This window comes from Plecotus auritus (genome assembly GCF_963455305.1).
Source record: "Plecotus auritus genome assembly, chromosome: 3".
NCBI lineage: Eukaryota > Metazoa > Chordata > Mammalia > Chiroptera > Vespertilionidae > Plecotus > Plecotus auritus.
In genome coordinates this window covers 11,945,468-11,955,732 of record NC_137772.1, presented here as the reverse complement: position 1 = coordinate 11,955,732, position 10,265 = coordinate 11,945,468, and positions in this window count along the sequence as shown.

The window sequence follows — 10,265 nt, the reverse complement described above, 5'->3', positions numbered from 1 at the left end:
GCAGGGGAGGGAGGGCAGTTGGGGGTGACCAGGCCAGCAGGGGAGGGCAGTTGGGGGTGACCGGGCCTTCAGGGGAGGGAGGGCAGTTGGGGGGGACCAGGCCTGCAGGGGAGAGCAGTTAGGGGTGACTGAGCCTGCAGGGGAGGGCAGTTAGGGGCAACCAGGTCAGCAGGGGAGGGACATTAGGTGTCTATCAGGCTGGCAGGGGAGTGGTTAGGGGCTGATCAGGCTGGCAGGCAGGTGAGGGGTTGGGAGCCAGCAGTCCCGGATTGTAAGAGGAATGTCCGACTGCTAGTTTAGGCCCGATCGGGCCTAAACCGGCAGTTGGACATCCCCTGAGGGGTCCCAGATTAGAGAGGGTGCAGGCTGAGCTGAGGGACACCCCCTGCTCAGTGCACGAATTTCATGCACCAGGCCTCTAGTAAAAAAATAATCTAATTACTCATCCAATTCCTAAAGAGTTAATAAATACAGCTTTGTATATTCAGTATGTGAAGGATTTATTTTATTCTGTAACTAAAATAACAGTTTAAAATTGCACACATGGGCCAGACCACCTAGGTTCAAATTTTATCTCTACTACTTGTTGGCTCTGTGAACCTGGTCAAGTTACTCAACCTCTCTGTACTTTACTTTCTCATCAGGAAATGGGAGGTAATAATGGTAACTATCTCTCCGGATCATTATGAGGATAAAATTAGCACTTGTATTTAAGCATTTAGGACAGTCCTGAGCAAAAAGTAAGTGCTATAATGATTTGCTTTCATTGTTATGGCTATTATCATTGTATTGCAACACACCTCCTTTCTCAAAGCAATCATCCTGCTAAGGACAGCAGAAAACAATTTATATGTCAGGGATGGAGTCAAGAGCAACCCTCTGCTTGATGGGATTCTTTGTTAGAGAAGGAAGCCTGCTCTTTTCAGCTATTTGTATATGAATTGTATATACATATGTGTACAGAAGATGAGTCCTGAAGGGCAGCCAACATTGGGCCATAAAAGGTGTCATTAAGAATCAAATTTCACTGCATCGATTTTTATTCTTAATTAGCTTACAAAGCATATGCTATAAAGCACTTTAAAATACATCCGTTAATAAATTAACTACCTGACTCACAGCAAAACTTCCCTCTACTAACAGACATCTTAAGGGAAACATCTCATTACAAAGAGGTGGAGGAAATGGCCCATTACTCCAATACTGGAAAAAAGTACAAAGGTTCCATTGGCTTGTACCAACTTTACTTTTATCATCCTTCCCTTTGTATGTATAATGCTTGTTATGTTCTCCAGGCAAAGCCAAACAGTACCAGAGGATGTTGCCATCAGACCTTAAATACAACCCCAAATGGTTGTCTTAGTTTGGAATATGGCATAGAGAGGGTGTAGAGAGCACCTGGGAAGGCACATGGGCATTCTTCCTTAGTAATTGTCAGCTGAACCCAAGGCGACAGGCAAAGCCGCGTCTTGGATACACATCTTACCAAAAAGGCAGATGTGTTCTCAGCATTGACTCCTATCTTTGCCCAGGTGTTGGGGAGTGGGTTTTGATATGTAAATCCAGTCAAGCTCCAGGAATGAATAGGACTCGGGCCTACTCAAGAATGCAAATAATCTCCTTTGTCTTGACTTTTGGTGAAACTTCCTGGTATGTGGGGGTATAAAATAAACATGCTGCATCAGCTCTGGGTCACTGTCTCTCCATCAGAAGAGGGCAGCGGTCCCACCTGGTCCCAGCTTTTTCCTTCCAGTTTGTGTCTTGTCTCTTTCTTTCATTTTCTCAATTCCCAGCCCCTCTACTCGAAGAACCAGATCATTCTCTTTCCATGCTGGACTCGGAAAAGAGAGACACTGCCATAAGAGGGCATATATGCAACTATATCTGTATTTATACTCTTTGACAAAAAGTGAATTTAAATGTATAATTAGTCATTTTTTAAACATATTTATGTGGCCTTATTACAGATAATTCAGGCCCTTTTAACTTATTTTCCCAGAACTGGAGGGGCTTTTCATTTCCTCTATCCTCCACCTTTAGGATGATTTAAAAGTCTGTAACATACACCCCAAGAAACTCAAATCTAAGAAGATACATGGAGAAAAGGCAGCCATTCTAACAAGCTTTTTTACCAGCTTAGAGGCTAGAGCAGGGGTGGGCAAACTTTTTGACTCGAGGGCCACGATGGGTTCTTAAACTGGACCGGAGGGCTGGAACAAAAGCATGGATGGAGTGTTTGTGTGAACTAATATAAATTCAAAGTAAAGGAGCGGAGGGGAAAGCAAGAGAACCGGATAGAACAGCCGGATCCGGCCCGCGGGCCGTAGTTTGCCCACGGCTGGGCTAGAGGAATGGTCTTACTCCCAAATACACTCAAGTCTCAGGGAGCTAATAAAAAATAAGTCGAATAAGCTGGAGAAGGGGGGATATAAATGAGAGGATCAAATAACTTGCCAAAGACTCTGATTTTTACCATGTAGACATGAATATCCAGTATTTTCGTATATATCCATTTGTGGAAAGAAGAGAAATATCTTTCTTTCTCTCTCTCTCTCTCACACACACACTTGTTAGAATTAGACTGTGCATCACAAGGGTTGAGAAAAAGACTCAACGGCCCAGCCAGCATTGGTGGTTGAGCACCAACTTAGGAACCAGGAGGTCATGGTTTGATTCCTGGTTGGAGCACATGTCCAAGTTCCATGCTTGATCCCCAGTGGCTGGTGTGCAGGAGGCAGTTGATCAATGATTCTCTCCCATTGTTGATGTTTTTATCTCTCCCTCCCTTTCCCTTCTTCTTTGAAATCAATAAAAAATATATATTTTTTTTAAAGAAAGAAAATGACTCAAGGGTGGAACAAAGGGAAAGGAGACTAAGTTGAGCAATTTCAGAAACATCCTGGTATAAAAAAGACAGCAGCCAAATCCCACTCCCGACACCAAAAAAAAGAAAGAAAGAAAGAAAGAAAGACAGCAGTTTTGGAAGAGGAAGAGCATCTTTAACTATTGCTCATAAGCCAAACTTTTTAATTTGCTGTGTTACCCAGTGCTATCCAGGTTGCAGGAATTAAGAAAGAGTTAAAGGGCCAGAAGCAGTTGGCAAAAGACTTGGGGGGGATATATATTATATATACTTTTTTTAAATTTGTGAAATATTTAACAGAAAAAGAAAGCACATTTCATGAATTGACATGTACAGGTTAGCTTAAAAAAATTCCTGGAGAATTTCAAGAGCAGCAAAGAAGGGGTAAAATTTCAGAAATAGAAGGAAATTGAGAAAGGGTTGGCCTGTGATGATAAGTGAAGTGAGGAAAACGCAAAATACAGTTTAAGGAAAAAATAATTCCCATCTCAGTGAAACACTTGTAGACAAGAGCCTGGAAACTAGGTCTGATGAGGAAGGTACGGGGGGCCACCACACCAGAAAGGCTTTGCTTCCTCAATCTTGGGAGTTATTTCTACTAAAAGCGAATATCCTAAGCTTTAGTTCCTGAGGGCAAAGACTTAGCTTTGGCTGGTGATAATTTTCCTACTGGAGAAAGCAATTTTATTTTGATGATCTTGAAGGATCTCAAGATTTCTATCCACTGTCTCAACATGTCCCAAACTGATTTTATATTTTCTCCTCTCCCCTTTTATGTTAATCTGGGTATGCCCAGAAGCAGTTACCAGAGAGGATTAAATGTGCAGAAATTTTATGAGGTGAAATGCTGATAATTGTTCAACAACTAGGTCTCTACAGGGTAGAGAGCTGATTTAAAATGTTTGTAGATTGGTTGATGTATGTACTCCCACCACGCCATTTCTAGTTATCAGCGTGCTGCCACACACCGCTGTTCGTAAGGGGAGCTGGGGGAGGGAGCTGGCCAAGGCTGCAGCCAGGGGAAGGAGAGGGAGAAAAGTTGGATGGAAGTTTGGATGACTGTTTTAGCAAACATCTCTGACACCTCAAAAAAGACAACACATTTAACAGTTACTCTTTAAAATGTCTAATAAAAATTTAACTGAGTATAACAGTTCTTTAGATATACGCCAAAGGAAGAAAGGAAGAAAAAGAGTCATTGAGTCAAATAAAAGGCAATATTTGAAATGCTCAAGAATTTTTAGGAAGAATTCCTAAGAGATAAGGAGTGAGGATTAGAATTAGGAACTCAGAAGGATCAGCATTGTGCTTTGAGGCCGTCGCAAAACTGGAGGTAGAGTTTCCACCAAGGATCGAAAGCAGGACATAAGGGCAAGGGCAAGACTAAGAGAGGCTGTATTTCTGAACTCCATATAAGTTCATGGTCAGCACCGTGGAAAATGCCACAGAAGGCAACAAAAATGCAGAGTCCTGCTAACGTTGTTGCTAAAGCTTAGTAAAGAGCTATTAATAATTAACATCTGTTGAGCAGTTAACCTTAAATTAGGTGGTGTTCTATAATAAGTGCAAGTGTTATGTCATTTGCTGCAACAATCCATGAGTCTGCATTATCTTCAACCACATTTTACCAATGAAGGAACTGAGATACGAAGATTAAGCACCTTGCCCAGTGCCATAGAGTTAGGAGTGGAGCCAGGATTTGAACCTAGAGTTCTGGTTTTACTGCCTTGTCACCTCACCTTGCATCTGGCTAATGCCAGTGGTCGTCAAACTCATTAGTCAACAGAGCCAAATATCAACAGTACAACGATTGAAATTTCTTTTGAGAGCCAAATTTTTTAAACTTAAACTTCTTCTAATGCCACTTCCTCAAAGTAGATTCACCCAGGCCGTGGTATTTTGTGGAAGAGCCACACTCAAGGGGCCAAAGAGCCGCATGTGGCTCGTGAGCCGCAGTTTGCCAACCACGGGGCTAACCCATACGCAGATATACCACGAAACTAGTTAAACAAGTATCAGGCCCCTTAATTGTTTGAGACCCTCTAAATTCTGACCTAAGGTTAAAATTTGTAATTTTTAATTATTTTTCTTAAAGATGACTTTCCTCATTTGCATAAGCTTGAATATGTTTTTGTTTTGTTTTGTTTTTAATTTAGAGAAGAAGAACTAGGGAGAGAGATAGAAACATCAATGAGAGAGAAATACCCATCAGCTGCCTCTTGCATGCTCCCTACTGGAGCCTGCGACCCAGGCATGTGCCCTGACCAGGAATCAAACCTGAGACCTCTTGGTGCACAGGATGATGCTCCAAACAACTGAGCTACAGCAGCTGGCCTGCATAAGCTTTAGGCCTCACAAAACTTGGTTCTGTGCTGCTGTCAATAAGAAAGCTAATAATAGGACATCCCAGGTGAGTAATATATCAGATAGATGATAGATAGATAGATAGATAGATAGATAGATAGATAGGTAGATAGATAGATGATAGATAGATATAGATGATGATAGATAGATATAGATGATAGATAGATGATAGATAGATAGATATAGATGATGATAGATATAGATGATAGATGATAGATAGATAGATAGATAGATAGATAGATAGATAGATATAGGTGATCGGTGGATAGATATAGATGATAGTTGCCTATGGTGGTGGTTAGGGGTCAGTGCTTTCCCATCTGTCTCGTATTGTGGCCCATATCTAATATGATTTATTATTAATTAATTAATTTATTTATTTTTATTTTTTTAAGATCCTGTAAAGTCTGGCCCAGTTTATTTTTTTAAATTTCTTTGTTGATTAAGGTATTACATATGTGTCCTTATTCCCCCATTACTCCCCACCTCCCATTCATGCCCCCACCCCCCTGATGTCTGTGTCCATTGATTAGGCTTACATGCATGCTTATAAGTCCTTTGGTTGATCTCTCCCCCTTACCCCCACCCTCCTCTACCTTCCCTGAGGTTTGACGTTCTGATTGATGTTTCTCTGTCTCTGGATCTGTTTTTGTTCATCAGTTTATGTTGTTCATTATATTCCACAAATGAGTGAGATCATGTGATATTTATCTTTCTCTGTCTGGCTTATTTCACTTAGCATAATGCCCTCCAGGTCCATCCATGTTGTTGCAAATGGTAAGAACTCCTTTTTACCACAGTGTAGTATTCCATTGTGTAGATGTACCCCAGTTTTTTAATCCACTCATCTGCTGATGGGCACCTAGGCTGTTTCCAAATCTTAGCTATAGTGAATTGTGCTGCTATGAACATAGGGGTACATATATCCTTTCTGATTGGTGTTTCTAGTTTCTTGGGATATATTCCTAGAAGTGGGATCACTGGGTCAAATGGAAGTTCCATTCTAATATGATTTATAACAGTGGTTGGCAAACTGCGGCTCTTGAGCCACATGCGGCTCGTGAGCCGCAGTTTGCCGCTCTGTTGACTAATGAGTTTGCCAACCACTGGGATAGGGGCTTAATCACAAGGAACAACAACAGCCTGTAATTATTGGAATCGAGAGTCTAGGTCAGTGGTCGGCAAACTCATTAGTCAACAGACCACTGTAATAAATCATATTAGATATGGGCCACAATAAAGGGAGGAAGAGGTTCACAGCTGGTGGTGACCACCCAAGCCCCACCCAAAGGCTCATAAGGCGAATATCTCAGGTCCCCCAATCTACTTGAGCACCACCAGCGGAACCACAGAGGTTAATGAGGCTGCATCGCCATTCCTCTAGGGATCGCATTTTACAGTGCCAGCAGAGCACATGGCCTGCAAAGTTCATACCTCCTCCCAGAGTCCAGATGAAGGTGTGAGATCACCAAGACAGAGGAATGAAAGTGAGGTTAACACATTAGACGTTTTCACTTTTATCTATATTCTACTTATTATATTTATTTTTTATTAGGCAATGAGCTGCTCACAAGTGTGAAGGTCAAAAGGATTTCCATGAAAGATAAGAAAATGATCCATAAAGGGTTTTCGCTCTCCAACTAAATTTTGTATTAATACTTTTCCTATACTAGTAAAATAATTACTACCTTGGAAATCTTTCAGAGATTTTGTTGCCTATGTTTTCTATATTCCTCATAAGCATTCTATGGCTTTTTGGTCCCTAAAAAATTGCAAAGCGCAGTCTCTAAGGTGGTCAGGGGAGAAGTAACAAATCACCATGCACACGAATCCACTGTTTTCTGTATTCTCACATACTCATCACACCTAGGTATTCTTCACAGTTTTTGAGAAGAGGAACCCCAGGCTCGGAGAGTTGAAATAATTTGTGAACATTGAAACAGTTATTTTGTGAAGATAAGTGTTCAGACCAAGGACTGTTTGATTTCAAAGCCCAACCACTACTCCCCCGTTGCTCCCAGAGATTTCTTAGGAATAAATGCAGTGCTGCTGGCAAGACTGTAGGGCAGAGGAAAACATGTTCTTTTGTGTCTCCAAGCTGCGCTTCTGCATCTTCGGTGTAGAAATGCCAGGGAGTAAAACCTTTTGGACTACCTGTGGAGCCAGAAAACTTGTGGGCAGATGCACAACTATAAACATATGCCAGCGGGATCCACAAGAAACTGCTCTGCCCGAAGGAGATACACCTGAGGAATACTTATAAATACACCCAAAAGTTTATCTTTATGTCATTCGTCAGTGTTGTTTATAGTGGCTACAAATGGAAAACAAGCTAAATTTCCCACCCTAGGGGAATAAATAAATAAGTTAGGGGAACCAAGAAAATAAAATATTACTCCCATTAAAAATTATATTTTTCAATGCCCTGGCTGGTTTGGCTCAGTGGATAGAGTGTCGGCCTGTGGACTGAAGGGTCCCAGGTTTGATTCTGGTCAAGGGCACATGACCGAGTTGCAGCCTTGATCCCCAGTGGGGGATGTCCAGAAGGCAGCCGATCAATGTTTCTCTCTCATCATTGAGGTTTTTGTCTCTCTCTCCCTCTCCCTTCCTCTCTGAAATCAATAAAAATATTTTTTTTTAATTATATTTTTCAAGACAATTACAGTTCCTGCATGACCCTGTATTATTCCTGGATGCTGGAAGACTAAAGAACATTACAACCCTAACTGAGAAATTTTTAATATAAATATTTATTAGATATCATTAAATAATACCATTTATTGAATATAAATTTTTGATATGATAAATGTAATTTAACAAAAGGCACTGACTCTTAGAAGGTACATGTTTATATATTTAGGGATTTAAAAATTCATGTTTTCAAGAAATATCTAATGATAAGAGTGATATTTAATTTTCAAAATATATGTTGGCAAGGATATGGAGAAAAGGGAATCCTTGTGCACTGTGGGTGGAAATGCAGATTGGTGCAGCCACTATAGAAATCAGTGTGGAATTACCTCGAAAATTTGAATATGGAACTGCCTTCTGATCCAGCAATTGCACTTCTGGGAATATATCCGAGGAAACCCAAAACATTATTTTGAAAGAATATCTGTACCTCTATGTTCATTGCAGTATTATTTACAACTAGAGGCCCAGTGCATGAAATTCGTGCATGGGGGGGGGGGGGTTTGTCCCTCAGCCCAGCCTGCACCCTCTCCAATCTGGGACCCCTCAAGGGATGTTCGACTGCCCATTTAGGCCCGATCCTACTAGGATCAGGCCTAAACAGGCAGTTGGACATCCCTCTCACAATCCAGGACTGCTGGTTCCCAATTGCTTGCCTGCCTGCCTTCCTGATTGCCCCTAACTGCTTCTGCCTGCCAGCATGATCACTCCCTAACCACTCCCCTGCCAGCCTGATTGATGCCTAACTGCTCCCCTACCAGCCTGATTGCCCCTAACTTCCCTCCCCTGCAGGCCTAGTCACCCCTAACTGCCCTCCCCTGCAGGCCAGGTCACCACTAACTGCCCTCCCCTGCAGGCCTGGGTCCCCCCCAACTGCCCTTCCCTGCAGGCCCGGTTGCCCCCAACTTCCCTCCTCTGCCAGCCTGGTCCCTCCCAACTGCCCTTCCCTGCTGGCCATCTTGTGGTGGCCATCTTGTGTCTACATGGGGGCAACCATCTTTGACCACATGGGGACAGCCATATTGTGTGTTGGAGTGACAGTCAATTTGCATATTACTCTTTTATTAGATAGGCTAGAGTCCTGGTGCATGGGTGGGGGCTGGCTGGTTTGCCCTGAAGGGTGTCCTGGATCAGGGTGGGGGTTCCCTTGGGGCATGGGGCAGCCTGGGCGAGGGGTCTGTGGTGGTTTCCAGGCTGGCCACACCCCCTGGCGACCCAAGCGGAGGCCCTGGTATCTGGGATTTATTTATCTTCTATAATTGAAACTTTGTAGCCTTGAATGGATGCCAGGGCAGGCCAGGGCTGCAGGAAGCTTGGCTTCCTCCATTGCCCATTGCCAGGGAAACCCAAGCCTCCTGCTCATTCTGTGGCCACAGCCATCTTGGTTAGGTTAATTTGCATACTTGCTCCTGATTGGCTGGTGGGCATGGCTTGTGGGTGTAGTGGAGGTGTGGTCAATTAGCATGTTACTCTTTTATTAGATAGGATAGCCAAGATTTGGAAGCAGCCTAAGTGCCCATCAATAGATGAGTGGATAAAAAAGCTTTGGTACATTGACACAATGGAATACTACTTGGTTTTAAAAAAGGATGAAATCTTACTCTTTGCGACAGCATGAATGGTCCTGGAGAGCATTATGCTAAGTGAAAAAGCCAATCAGAGAAAGACAAGTACCATATGATTTCACTCATATGGGGAATCTAATGAACAAAATAAACTAACAAATAAAATAGAAACAGACCTATAGAGAATGGACTGACAACTGTCAGAGGAGTTGGGGGGTGTGGGGCTGGGTGAAAAAGGTGAAGGGATTAAGCAAAAAACAAAAATTATAGTTATAAGTATAATATGTCATGTACATTTGAAACCTGTATAATTTTATTAACCAACGTCACCTGAATAAATTCAATAAAAATTTTTAAAAAGGCTTCTGCTCATTGCGAATAGCAAACGCACAGAAGATAACCTTACATAAAACTTAATAAGATAACTTGGCACTCACAGCATTGATAGATTTATTGAGTAGAGACTTTGCTCTGTCATCTTTGAATGTGTTAGCAGATGTTTCAGCGTTTTGTGATTATGGAAGCATGAATGATACAATGACAGTCATACATATATTTGCAGCATTCTGAACCCTCCCTGAGTACAAGTGCTCCAGGCCCCATGGGATGGAAAGAAAAGTGACTTTTCAGAGGAGGCTGTGCCGTGTGCCCCTCTCATCACCCCTGGAAGGGAGGACCCGTGCATCCAGCCCCTGGGGGGTTAGGATTGCATCAGTATGCAGAGCTCTGCACATGGAACAAAGACACATTCAAACAGCAGTGTTTTAGCGTCAAATAAATAA